Below are 12,572 nucleotides of genomic sequence, written 5' to 3'. Positions count from 1 at the left end.
TGAGGCCAGAGTGCTGTTTAGGACATCCGCCATTCTATGAGTCTGCTGAGTATCTCGCTTCCCATGTTGGATCACTCTCCCCTTTATTTATTCTATCGGTTAGTATTAGCAGGTACTAGACTTGTTTATGTGCTCCCTTTGACTCTTAGTCCTTTCATTATGATCAATTGTGAACTGAAATTGATCACTTGGACTAGTGAGATGGCATTGGTACATGCCACCTTGATGGGATTGAATTGGAGTCCCCTGGTATGTTTCTAACTCTACCATTTGGGGCAAGTCAGCTTGAGCATGTCCCAAATTGTACATCTCTTCCCTCTCTTATTCCCACTCTTATGTTTAACAGGGATCACATTTCAGTTAATTTTCAACACTTAAGAATAACTGTGTATTAATTACAGAATTAAACCAGTAGTATTAAGTAGAGCAGACAAAAAAAACTACTAAGAGGTATAATGTATTAAGTTGTTCATTAACAGTCAGGGCTATGCTGATCAAGTCACCATTTCTCATAGTGTCCATTTCACTTCAACAGGTTTCCTTTTTGGTGTTCAGTCAGTTGTCACCAATCAGGGAGAACATATGGTATTTGTCCCTTTGGGACTGGCTTATTTCACTCAGCATGATGTGTTCCAGATTCCTCCATTTTGTTGCAAATGACTGGATTTCGTTGTTTCTTACTGCGGTATAGTATTCTAAAGAGTACATATCCCATAATTTCTTTATCCAGTCTACCATTGATGGGCATTTAGGTTGGTTCCAGGTCTTGGCTATTGTGAATTGTGCTGCAATAAACATTAGGGTGCAGACCGCTTTTTTGTTTGCCAATTTCATTTCCTTTGGGTAAATTCCAAGGAGTGGGATGGCTGGGTCGAATGGTAGGGTTATATTCAGGTTTCTGAGGAATCTCCAGACTGACTTCCATAGTGGCTTGACCAGTTTGCATTCCCACCAACAGTGGGTTAGTGTCCCTTTTTCCCCACATCCTCGCCAGCCTCTGTTGTTGGTAGATTTCTGCATGTGAGCCATTCTAACCGGGGTGAGGTGAAACCTCATTGTGGTTTTGATTTGCATTTCCCTGATTGCTAGTGACCTTGAACATTTTTTCATGTGTCTGTTGGCCATTTGGATTTCCTCTTTTGAAAAATGTCTATTGAGGTCCTTGGCCCATCTCTTAAGTGGGTTGTTGGTTTTGTTTTTGTGGAGTTTCTTGATTTCTTTGTAGATTCTGGTTATTAACCCTTTATCTGTTGCATAGTTTGCAAATATTTTTGCCATTCTGTCAGTTGTCTCTTCACTCTCCTGACTGTTTCTTTTGCAGTACAGAAACTTCTCAATTTGATGCAATCCCAGTAGTTGATTTTGGCTTTGACTTCCTGTGCCTCCCGGGTCTTTTCCAGAAATTCTTTGCCTGTGCCAATATCTTGAAGGGTTTCTCCAATGTTCTCTAATAACTTGACGGTGTCAGGTCGTAGATTTAGGTCTTTAATCGCTGTTGAGTGGATTTTTTGTGTAAGGTGTAAGGTAGGGGTCTTGCTTCATGCTACTGCATGTGGAAATCCAGTTTTCCCAGCACCATTTATTGAATAGACTGTCCTTGCTCCAGGAATTAGTTTTAGATCCTTGATCAAATAGAAGTTGGCTGTAGATGTTTGGGTTGATTTCTGGTGTTTCAATCTGTTCCATTGGTCTATCCATCTGTTTCTGTACCAGTACCATGCTGTTTTGATTGCAACTGCCCTGTAGTATGTCCTGAAATCTGGTATTGTGATGCCTCCGGCTTTGTTTTTGTTGTACAAGATTGCTTTTGCTATTCGAGGTCTTTTGTGCCTCCATATGAATTTCAGCATCATTTTTTCTAGATCTGAGAAGAATGTCTTCGGTATCTTGATTGGGATTGCATTGAATCTATTAATTGCTTTTGGGAGAATGGACATTTTGATGATATTGATTTTTCCAATCCATGAGCATGGAAGATTTTTCCATTTCTTGGTATCCTCCTCCATTTCTTTCTATAAGGTTTTGTAATTTTCATCGTAGAGATGTTTAACGTCCTTGCTTAAGTTTATTCCAAGGTATTTGATTGTTTTTGTAGCTATTGTGAATGGGATTGATCTTAGAAGTTCTTCCTCAGCCATGGCATTGTCTGTGTATACAAAGGCTGTTGATTTTTCTGCATTGATTTTATATCCTGCCACTTTGCCAAAATCTTCTATGAGTTCCAATAGTCTCTTAGTAGAGTTCTTTGGGTCCCCTAAATAAAGAATCATATCATCTGCAAAGAGGGATAGTTTGAGTTCTTCCTTCCCAATTTGTATCCCTTTAATTTCTTTTTCTTGCCTAATAGCTCTGGCTAGAACCTCCAGAACTATATTGAATAGCAGTGGTGAGAGTGGGCATCTCTGTCTGGTACCAGATCTCAGTGGAAATGCTTCCAACTTTTCCCCATTCAATAGGATGCTGGCTGTGGGTTTTTCATAGATTGCTTTGATTGTATTGAGGAATGTTCCTTCCAAACCCAGTTTGCTTAGAGTTTTCATCATGAACGGCTTTGTTTTTTATCAAATGCTTTCTCGGTGTCTATTGAGATAATCATATGGTTTTTCTTCTGCAGTCTGTTAATGTGGTGTATCACATTGATTGTCTTGCGCACATTAAACCATCCCTGCATACCAGGGATAAATCCCACTTGGTCTGGGTCGATGATCTTTCTGATGTGTTGTTGCATTCTATTGGCGAGAATTTTATTGAGGATTTTTGCATCGATGTTCATCAGGGATATTGGTCTGTAATTCTCTTTCAATGCTGCATCTTTTTCCAGCTTGGGAATTAAGGTGATGCTGGCTTCATAGAAAGAATTTGGGAGGACTCCCTCTTTTTCGATTGTTCTGAATAGTTTGAGAAGTATTGGAGTCAGTTCTTCTTTAAATGTCTGGTAGAATTCAGCAGTGAATCCATCTGGTCCTGGGCATTTCTTTGTTGGGAGGGTCTTTATTACTGTTTCAATTTCTGTCTCAGTTATGGGTCTGTTTAGGTTTTTGATGTCTTCCTGGTTCAATTTAGGTATGTTGCATGTGTCCAGGAATCTATCCATTTCTGATAGGTTTCCCTGTTTGCTGGCATATAATTCCTTGTAGTAATTTCTGAGGATTCTTTTTATTTCTGTGGTGTCTGTTGTTACGTTTCCTTTTTCATCTCTGATTTTATTGATTTGAGTCTTTTCTCTTCTTTTTTTTAGTTAGTTGGGCCAATGGAGTGTCAATTTTGTTTATTTTTTCAAAAAACCAGCTCCTCGCTTGGCTGATTTTTTGTAATGTTTTTTGGATTCAATCCTGTTAATTTCTTCTCTGATTTTAATTATTTCTCTTCTCCTACTAGATTTGGGTCTGGTTTGCTGTAGGTTTTCTAGATCCTTGAGGTGAATTGAAAGCTCATCTATTTGGTGCCTTTCCAATTTCTTGATGTAGGCACCTATTGATATAAACTTTCCTCTTAACACTGCTTTTGCTGCGTCCCATAAGTTTTGGTATGTTGTGCTGTTGTAGGACCCCAAAAGCGGTGTCCTCTTGTGACGACCCCAGAAACACAGACTCCAGACCAGACGATGCAATAGAGCAGGAGGTAATTTTATTTCATTTGTACAAATGGACCCCCTACTGCTGCAAGCAGCAAGCAAGTGAGAGGAGCCCCGAACAGCTATCGCACACAGCTTTTAAAGGGCAAAACCACAAAATTAACATATTATAGGCTGGTGTAAGTTCATTGGATAATTTTCAGTAGCGGGCCTTGTATGGCAGTCTAAAAGTGGTAATGTCGGTGGAAAAGTACTAGGTCAAAGGGATACATTAGGGGAGGGGGTCTCTAGGAGAGAGGAATAGGTTGCTACGTGCCTTGCAGCTTTTTTTTTTTTTTTTGTTAACCTTGAGCAAGCGTAGGGAAGGGGCTTATCTACAAGGCAGGTGTTCTGTGTATCTCTGGTTAGTAGCTGACTGCTTTCTCTGTGAACCGGTTTACTCCCCATTTCCCAAGGCCGTCTCTGGAACGGTTTGTCTCAGGAGCCCCATTTTTTTTTATGGTGGCTCTTGGCTCCTTTCACTGTTACCCTCATTTACTTCCAGAAAATTTTTGATTTCTCTTTTGATTTCTTCTATGACCCATTGTTCATTCAGGAGCATGTTGTTCAATCTCCATGTGTTTGTGTATGCTCTAGGGATTCCTGAGTTGCTAATTTCCAACTTCATTCCTTTATGGTCTGAGAAGCTGCATGGTATGATTGTAATTCTTTTGAATTTGCTGAGACCTGCTTTATGTCCTAGTATGTGGTCAATCCTAGAGAAGGTTCCATGTACTTCTGAGAAGAATGTAAAATCTTTAGCTGTAGGATTGAAAGTTCTGTATATATCTGTTAGATCCATTTGGGCTATAGTGTCATTTAAATCTACTGTATCTTTGTTGATCTTCTGTCCTGTTGATCTATTTCTGAGAGTGGGGTATTGAAGTCCCCCAGTACTGTTGTATTGAGGTCTAAGTCTCCCTTTAAGTCCGTTAACAAATCTTTCAGACACACCGGTGCCCTGTAGTTAAGTGCGTATACATTGATAATTGTTATATCTTCTTGTTGTATTGATCCCTTAATCATTATATAGTGTCCCTCTTTGTCACTCTTAACAGTTTTTGTGGTAAAGTTTATGTTGTCCGATATTAAGATGGCTATGCCCGCTCTTTTTTCATTTCTGTTGGCATGGTATATCTTTTTCCAGCCTTTCACTTTCAGTCTGTATGGATCTTTGTTGGAAAGATGCGTTTCTTGTAAGCAGCAAATAGATGGGTTTTGTTCCTTAACCCAATCAGCCAATCGGTGTCTTTTAACTGGACAGTTCAGGCCATTCACGTTCAATGTGACTAATGATAAGTGGTAACTTTGCCCTGCCATTTGCCAAAGATAAGTTCTAATATATGCTTTGAATTCCCTGTCATCTTTTGCTGTGAGGTTTCCTTCCTTTACCTTCTTTCATATTGATGACCGTGTTTCTTTGTTTCTGTGTGTAACACATCTTTAAGCATCTGTTGCAGGGCTGGACGAGTGGCAACAAATTCTTTCAATTTCTGTTTGCTATGAAAAGTCTTTATTTCACCTTCATTCACAAATGATAGCTTTGCAGGATATAATATTCTGGGCTGGCAGTTGTTCTCTCTTAGTACCTGGGCTATATCTCGCCATTCCCTCCTAGCCTGTAGGGTTTCTGATGAGAAGTCAGTTGTGAGTCTGATTGGAGATCCTCTGAGAGTAATTTGACGTTTCTCTCTTGCACATTTTAGGATCTTTTCTTTTTGTTTCACTGTGGAGAGTTTAATTACAATGTGTCGTGGTGAGGATCTCTTTTCGTCATGTTTATTAGGGGTTCTGTGAGCTTTCTGTACTAGGATTTCTCTGTCCTTCTCCAAACCTGGGAAATTTTCTGCTAATATCTCACTAAAAAGGCCTTCTAATCCTTTCTCCCTCTCCATGCCTTCAGGAACTCCTAGAACCCGAATGTTGGGTTTTTTAATAGTATCCTGAAGATTCCTGACAATATGTTTTAGATTTCTAATTTCCTCTTCTTTTCTTTGGTCTGACTGTATCCTTTCCTGTTCTCTGTCTTCTAAGTCTGATATTCTCTCTTCTGTTTCACCCATTCTGTTTGTAAGGCTCTCTATTGTGTTTTTCATTTGATCTATTGAATTCTTCACTTCAGTCACTATCACAGTTTCCTGTTGTACTAGTTGTTTTGTTTCATTTTGATTCCTCCTTAATATTTCATTTTCAGCAGAGAGATTTTCTATCTTGTCCATTAAGGATTTCTGTAGTTCAAGAATTTGTTTTTGAGAACTTCTTAATGTTCTTATCAATTTTTTGAGATCTGCTTCTTGCATTTCTTCTATCTCATCATCTTCATAATCTTGAATTGGGGTGTCTTTTTCATTTGGGGGCATCATGGTGACTTCCTTGTTTTTATTATCTCGTTTTTTGCGTTTGTTATTTGGCATATTGGAGATATTTGGTTTCTTCACTGTGGTGCTTTTTCTTGTTATACTATGACTCTAAGTGGACTGTCTGTTTTTGATGGAGCCTTAGAGGCCTGAGATGTGTGTGGCCTGAGAGCTCTGTTTGGTGTGCCAAAGGTGACAATCCCAGGTTAGGCATGATAGATCTCTCTCTTTCTTTCTTTTTTTGATTCAAAAGGGAAGTAATTCCGCACAGCTGAACGAAGTTGGAGGTAGTTAGCAGGCAAATGATATACCCACAGGAGCCAGAGATCAGAAGCTCTTTCCCAAGGACCACACAGGGAATCTGTTCTGCCCTCAGAGTGGGCTCAAATTCTCCTTCAGTCTCCTACTGGGTTGCCAAAGTTACGGATTTGTAGTGTCTCTGGAGAGTACTCATGTTAATTCTGTGAGTACTCTCCCCCACCGTCTCTTTTTTCACAGTGTCAGTTTGGTAGCACCACAAATTTACTAGGTCCTAATCTCCTGTTAATTCGCCCCGCCCAGAGTCAGGTTTTTCTGCTAGGCTCAGGGCTGGTGCAGACCTGAGGTCGCTCTGCTTATGACGTATGTCCAAGATGGCGCCTGCTCTTTGTCTTGCTCGCCCTTGAGAGGTGAGCAGAGAGAGAGAAACCCGTGTCCGTACCAGTCACCTTTTTTTTTCTCTCTCTCTCTCTTCCAGTTAGCCTGGTGAACTCCCCCCCCCCCCGGGGGGGTCGTTCCCTCTAGTCTCCTCTCTCCGCTTGCCTGCCGGTGTCTCGGGCTATTGAGGTTCGGCTCACCTCGCGTTCCAGCGCTGGTGTGTTGAGTCTGCCGCTGGTGTCCCGAACTGTGGGCTCCCACGCTCTCCACGCAGGTCCACTGTGAATCACGTGTTCCGGAAGAGTTTCTTCTGCTGTTTTCTCCCCTACTCTTCCTTGAACCTGCAGTATCTCCACTTTTATTAAACTATCTCTCCCCGGACTATCAGTGTGTTCCCTTCCTATTCCGCCATCTTGCCTCCATCCCTCCACAGTTTTTTTTTTCTAATTAATTAATTAATTTATTTAAAAGTCAGTGTTACAGAGAGAGAAAGAGAGAGGCACAGAAAAAGAGAGAGGTCTTCCATGCTCTGGTTCACTCACTAATTGGCCGCAATGGCCAGAGCTGCGCTTATGGAAGCCAGGAGACAGCAACCTGTTCCAGGTCTCCCACGTGGGTGCAGAGGCTCAAGGACTTGGGCCATCTTCTACTGCTATCCCAGCCCATAGCAGAGAGCTGGATCGGAAGTGGAGCAGCTGGGACTTGAATTGGCACTCATATGGGATGCTGGCACTTCGGGTCAGGGCTTCAACCTGCTTCCCTACAGCGGCGGCCCCTATCTTACTTCTTGTTAATGCACAGGTCATACCTCTTAGTTATTTTTAGTGCTTTCAAACTAGTTTTCCATAAATATCTAAGCCATAAAACAACAATTAACACAAAGTATATGTGAGTGATTGAAACCCCATGTGTGAGCCATCACCACTGCTTCTAGGGTCTGAGTTAGGAAGAAACTGGAATCAGGAGCTGCAGCCAGATATCCAGCCGGCATTCTGTGGAAGCAGGTGTCTCAGCCTGGGTCTTAACTGCTACCCAAATTCTCGCCCAACCCATCCCTTTTCTCAGAAGTAGAGTCTGATAAAAAAAAAAAAATTCATTGACCTTCACAGTGTTAGGATAAAAAGCTTGTCTTCTCTGGGTTATCGTCTCCAGGAAACAGTGTTAAGGACTGTTTTCTAGTTTCTCCCTTTTTGAAAAATAAATGAAAACTGAAAAGACACATTTACACACATGAGCACACACACACATACACTTGGGGTACACTTCTTGTTTCAACTTCATAAGTTTTCCTTGCCATCTGTAACCAGCATCAACCCGGCTGGTGGGCTGAGCTGTGACCAGGCAACCTGTTGAGCAGAGCCCTGGTGGACGTTCTCCCTCTGGCTGCCATCTGCCCCTCAGGGGGGAGGAGTCTGTACCCCCACCCCCAGTCCAGGCTGTCAGCACCACAACTGATGTTTGCAAGCAAATGTGCCTCAGGAACATTCGGATGCTCTCACTCCAACAAAGGGCCAGGGTCTGCCAGCCAGAGTTTGCCAGCAGAGAACTCATGGCCTGGGACCCCTGACCAACCCAGCTCAGAACAGGCATTCAGCCTACGTCCACACCTGAAGGTCCAGGGCAGGTGAGGAGGTCTCCCTTCCCTGCAACCACTGAGATGCACAAGGTACCTCAAAACATGGAAAACAGAATCAAAAGATCAGTTTACTTTGGTGCAAAATTTTATAATCTAATTTCTTTTAAAAAATCTACTTATTTATTTGAGAGGCAGAGTTACAGACAGAGAGAGGGAGAGACAGAGAGAGAGAGGTCTTCCATCTGCTGATTCACTCCCCAGATGGCTGCAACAGCCAAGCTGTTCATCTTCTACTGCTTTCCTATGTGCACCAGTGGGGAGCTGGATAGGAAGTGGAGCAGCCAGGACAATGGCGCCCACATGAAAGTTTAATACATTTATCAGACTAATAAATAAGCAAAAAATAAATAAAAACTTGAAGTGGAAAGATGATGACACAAGCAAAGAAAGAGCATCAAGGAAGGAGGCAACAGCACCGACATGCCAAGTGGGCGCCGGTTCGAGACCCTGTGGAGCCTGGCTGTCACTGGTGGAGGGGTCTACCATGGTCACTTCCTGGGAGAGCAGTGCCCCCAGGGGCAGCCTCAGGGCCCCTGTCCCAGAGCCCCAGAACCCCAATCTGTCCCCTCCAGCAGCCCCATGCAGACACTGATACAAAGAGTGGTCACCCAGTGAGGAGTCACCGAATTCAGCCAGAAACCAGGGAGAAGAGGGCTGAGAAAGAGAGAGAGAGAGAGAGAGAGAGAGAGAGAGGTGGAAGTGCAGACAAGTTGTCCTGCAGCTGGGCCCAGATTGACCAAACCCCAGGAAGCTTCCCTGAGCAGGAAAGAGGTCCTCCAGGAAGCGTGGCCAGGTCCACAGTCCTCCTCCTGTGACAGAAAGGACACAGCCCGGTCCTTACGAGGGCTGCGCTTCTTTGTCAGTCACTGGGTACCTGGTGCTGATCAGGGTCTGGGGCACTGCTCACCACATTCCTACACATTAGGATTCCTCTTCCTTACAGAGGAGGTCTGAGTGAGGCTTGGAAGCTGCTCTGATCAACATCACAGGGTGGTGAGTGGTGCTGAAGGCAGGACTTGAACCAAGTGTCACACTCCAAGCTGTGGTTTTCCACTCTTCTGTTTGCCTCTCCACCTACAAGATCCCACCATGCCTCTTGTTGCAAAAAAATATTTTTTCTCTGAGGCTGACTCTGTGATGCAGCAGGTAAAGTGTCAGCCTGCAATGCCTACATCCTATATGGGCACGAGTTGGAGCCCATCTGCTGCACAGCCATTACCTCTCCCTGCTAATGGCCTGGAAAAGCAGTGGAAGATGGCCATGTGCTTAGGCCCCTACCACACACACGGGAGACCTGGAAGTAGCTCCTATCTCCTGGTATCAGCCTGGCTCAGCACTAGCTGTTGTAGCTATTAGGAAGTGAAACAGCAGATGGAAGATTCTCTCTCTTTCTCTTTCTCTTTCTCTTTCTCTTTCTCTTTCTCTTTCTCTTTCTCTTTCTCTTTCTCTTTCTCTTTCTCCCTCTCCTTCGGTCACTGCCTCTATCTGTCACATTGGCTGACAGCTGATTTTGAGGCTGCACAGTAGGGCATGCACAGCCCCACTCCATCATCACATGGGAGAGTGTACTGCACGCAGCACCCACTGAGCAGGCCCTGCACTCACAGCTGAGTCACAGGAAGACATGGCTCAAACACCCATGGCCCCACCTCACACAGCATTGCCTTTCCCCACCCAGTCTGTGCCTGTGGGCCCATGGGGAGCTCACCTGACAGGGGAGAGAAGGCTCAGCCTGACTTACAAATGGCTCTGACCGCAGGCAGGCACCACCCAGTGGGCAGTGGCAGCACTGCAGCCCTTTTGGGACGTCAGTGAGCACAGGGGTGAAGAGCACCTGACTGCTCACTTGACTGGGGGAGAAACACCCAGGCCTGCGAGTATTTGTCAGGTCACAGGCTGTGACCGATAGTGTGATGGGCTGGCTGAGGAGTTGGAAGGAACATTGGTGGAAAATTTGTGACAGTGACATGTGAGGAAAGGCTCTGTGGACAGACGTCTCTGACTGTACAGAAAGTGGATACTTGTGTTTCCCATGAATGCTCCCCCAAGGACGTGCTCAGCAGAGGAGGGTGGTGATGACCACGTGCTGGGATCTGGAGCTGGACAGTGACTGAGGGGGCACAGGAGGGGCTGATGGTAATCCTTACCTTGATGTGGATGTGATCTGTAGTAACATCACGGCTGTCAATCACTCAAGCCCTGGGAGTCCCTTTGAAGCAAGGAGTGCTGAAGCCAAATGCACTGTGAGAAGTGGCAGCAAAGCCAAGGGTGTGTCTTATTTTGCAGTTGGTAGTGAGGAAAGGCAGGGGAGTGAGGCCTCGGCTGTCCAGACTGAGTAGATGGAGACAGAGTGGTAGAAAGGATTCTTGAGGAAGACTCTGCAGACAGGAGATGGAACCTCAGCCAGGAAGATCAGTTACATGGGCAGGAGAACAGGAAGGGACCAAACACCTCACAAGACACCTGCTGTCAGAGGAGGGGGTTGAATACAAGTACAGAAGCATTGTGTATGTTCAGACTGCAGAAAAACTCAGGACATCACCTTATTTAATAGAAAAAGGAGCACTCAACATAAGTGGTTGGATAACCCACAGTTCGGAAGCCCAAAACTCAAGCTGTCTTGGGTCCTGGCTGCTCTGCTTCTGACCCAGCTTCCTGCTAATGCATTCCTGGAGGCAGTAGATGAGGACTCAAGTGCTGGGACCCTGACACCCATGTGGGGACCTGAATGGAGTTCCTGGCTCCTGGCTTCGGCCTGGCCCAGCACTGGCTGACTGGCTGTTCCAGGAGTGAGCCAGTGGGTGCAAGAGCACTCTCATTCTCTCTCTCTCTCTCTCTCTCTCTCTCTCTCTCTATCCCCCCACCCTTGCTCCTTTGTTCTGCCTTACAATAGATGAAAATAAAATCATTACTTTCTTTTCAAAGGAAAAACTATAATCTATCACTTTGAAAGAAGCCTGTGATATCATCCTCGTCCCTGAATTCATCCTCAAGGAGTCCCCTTGCAAATCTCAGGTCAGTTTCTGCAGTGGGCAGAGCCTCCCAGCTCCCTCAGTGCTGGCCAAGTGCCGTCCTCCCCCAGTCACCCCAGTGCCCTGCACTCTGCACAGTTCCTCCCTCACAGCCATTCCCTCCGGTTCTCCCTCTGTCCTTGTCTCCACACAGACTCTCCTGTTCCTACTCTTAGTTCTGGTTTCTTTGTCATTGTTAGTAATACTCGCAGTCTTACCGATGGCATGATCTACACCCTGACACCATTCTAGCCTCTAGTCCCTGCCGCCATTGCTGGAAGCCAGGTGACCCCATGGCCCAACCACAGGTGTCACCTCCACCCTACCTTAATGGGATTCGCTGCTCCTACTTTCCTGCCTGCCCGCGGCAAAGTTTTAAGAGAATATGTTCCTGAACACCTCTCTCTATATATCTCCCTCCCTTACACTCTCCCCTCTCTCTCCTTTTCCTTCTTTGCCCCTTCCTTCTGGTCTGTCTGATTTTCCCCCAATAAACCCTTTCCGTTACTCGTGTTTGATTGTGGTTTGAGGTGGCCTTACAATCACCCTCCCCACTCCTCTTTTATGTTGTTTAAATGTAATAAAATAGTGTACAATTTTCATAAGGTCATAAATATGACTCTAGGCAAAGATAGAAATCAAAGTATTTATTTCAGTAACTAATCAGTAATGGAACTGGTACAACTGTACTTCAGGGAATGTTTGGAAAAATAGACTGTGTATTATCCATCAGGAAAGGCACTGGAAAATATTTGGGGTCTTTGTTGTGGCCCAGAGGATAAAGCCTCCTCCTGCAACACTAGCATCCCTGAAGGGCTCCAGTTCAAGTCTTCTGATCCAGCTCCCTGCCTCTGTGCCTGGAAAAGAATCTGAGGATGGCCCAAGTGCTTGGTCCCAGGAGCCACATGGGGGACCCAGACGAAGCTGCTGCTCCTGATTTCAGCATGGCCCAGCCGGTCATTAGGGACATCTGGGAAGTCAACTAACAATGGAAGATCCCTCTCCCTACCCCCCCATGCACCTGTGACTTTCACATAAAACAAAAAATTATTTTTAAAAAATGAGTAAGTACATCGGGTAAGAGGGTAAAGTGGCAAACATCTTATGGGACAACAAAACTATAGGCTTTGGGATACTCAGAAAAGTATGTGGTACCTTTGATCAATATTAACCCCCAAAATAAATTCACTGCAAAATGTACAATGATAAAACTTATAAATCTATCTAAATGCTACAACAGCGATGTTTAATCACTGCTTCTGAAGCTATTAAGGCAGCTGGTGCACTTAGCTAATGAGATCACTCCTGGGTCCCGCACT

General features: G+C 44.6%; 1 protein-coding gene across 3 annotated transcripts in view; it reads left to right on the top strand.

The window, feature by feature from the left end:
* LOC100343357 (butyrophilin-like protein 1) overlaps positions 1 to 12,572 on the top strand; it is a 363,518-nt gene that overhangs the window by 209,787 nt on the left and 141,159 nt on the right. The gene's annotated exons all lie outside the window — the stretch shown is intronic.

Source organism: Oryctolagus cuniculus, chromosome 5 (assembly GCF_051225735.1).
Source record: "Oryctolagus cuniculus isolate XC-2025 breed Fujian yellow rabbit chromosome 5, ASM5122573v1, whole genome shotgun sequence".
Classification (NCBI taxonomy): domain Eukaryota; kingdom Metazoa; phylum Chordata; class Mammalia; order Lagomorpha; family Leporidae; genus Oryctolagus; species Oryctolagus cuniculus.
Note: the sequence above shows the minus strand (reverse complement) of the source record. Positions and strands in the feature narration are given on the sequence as shown.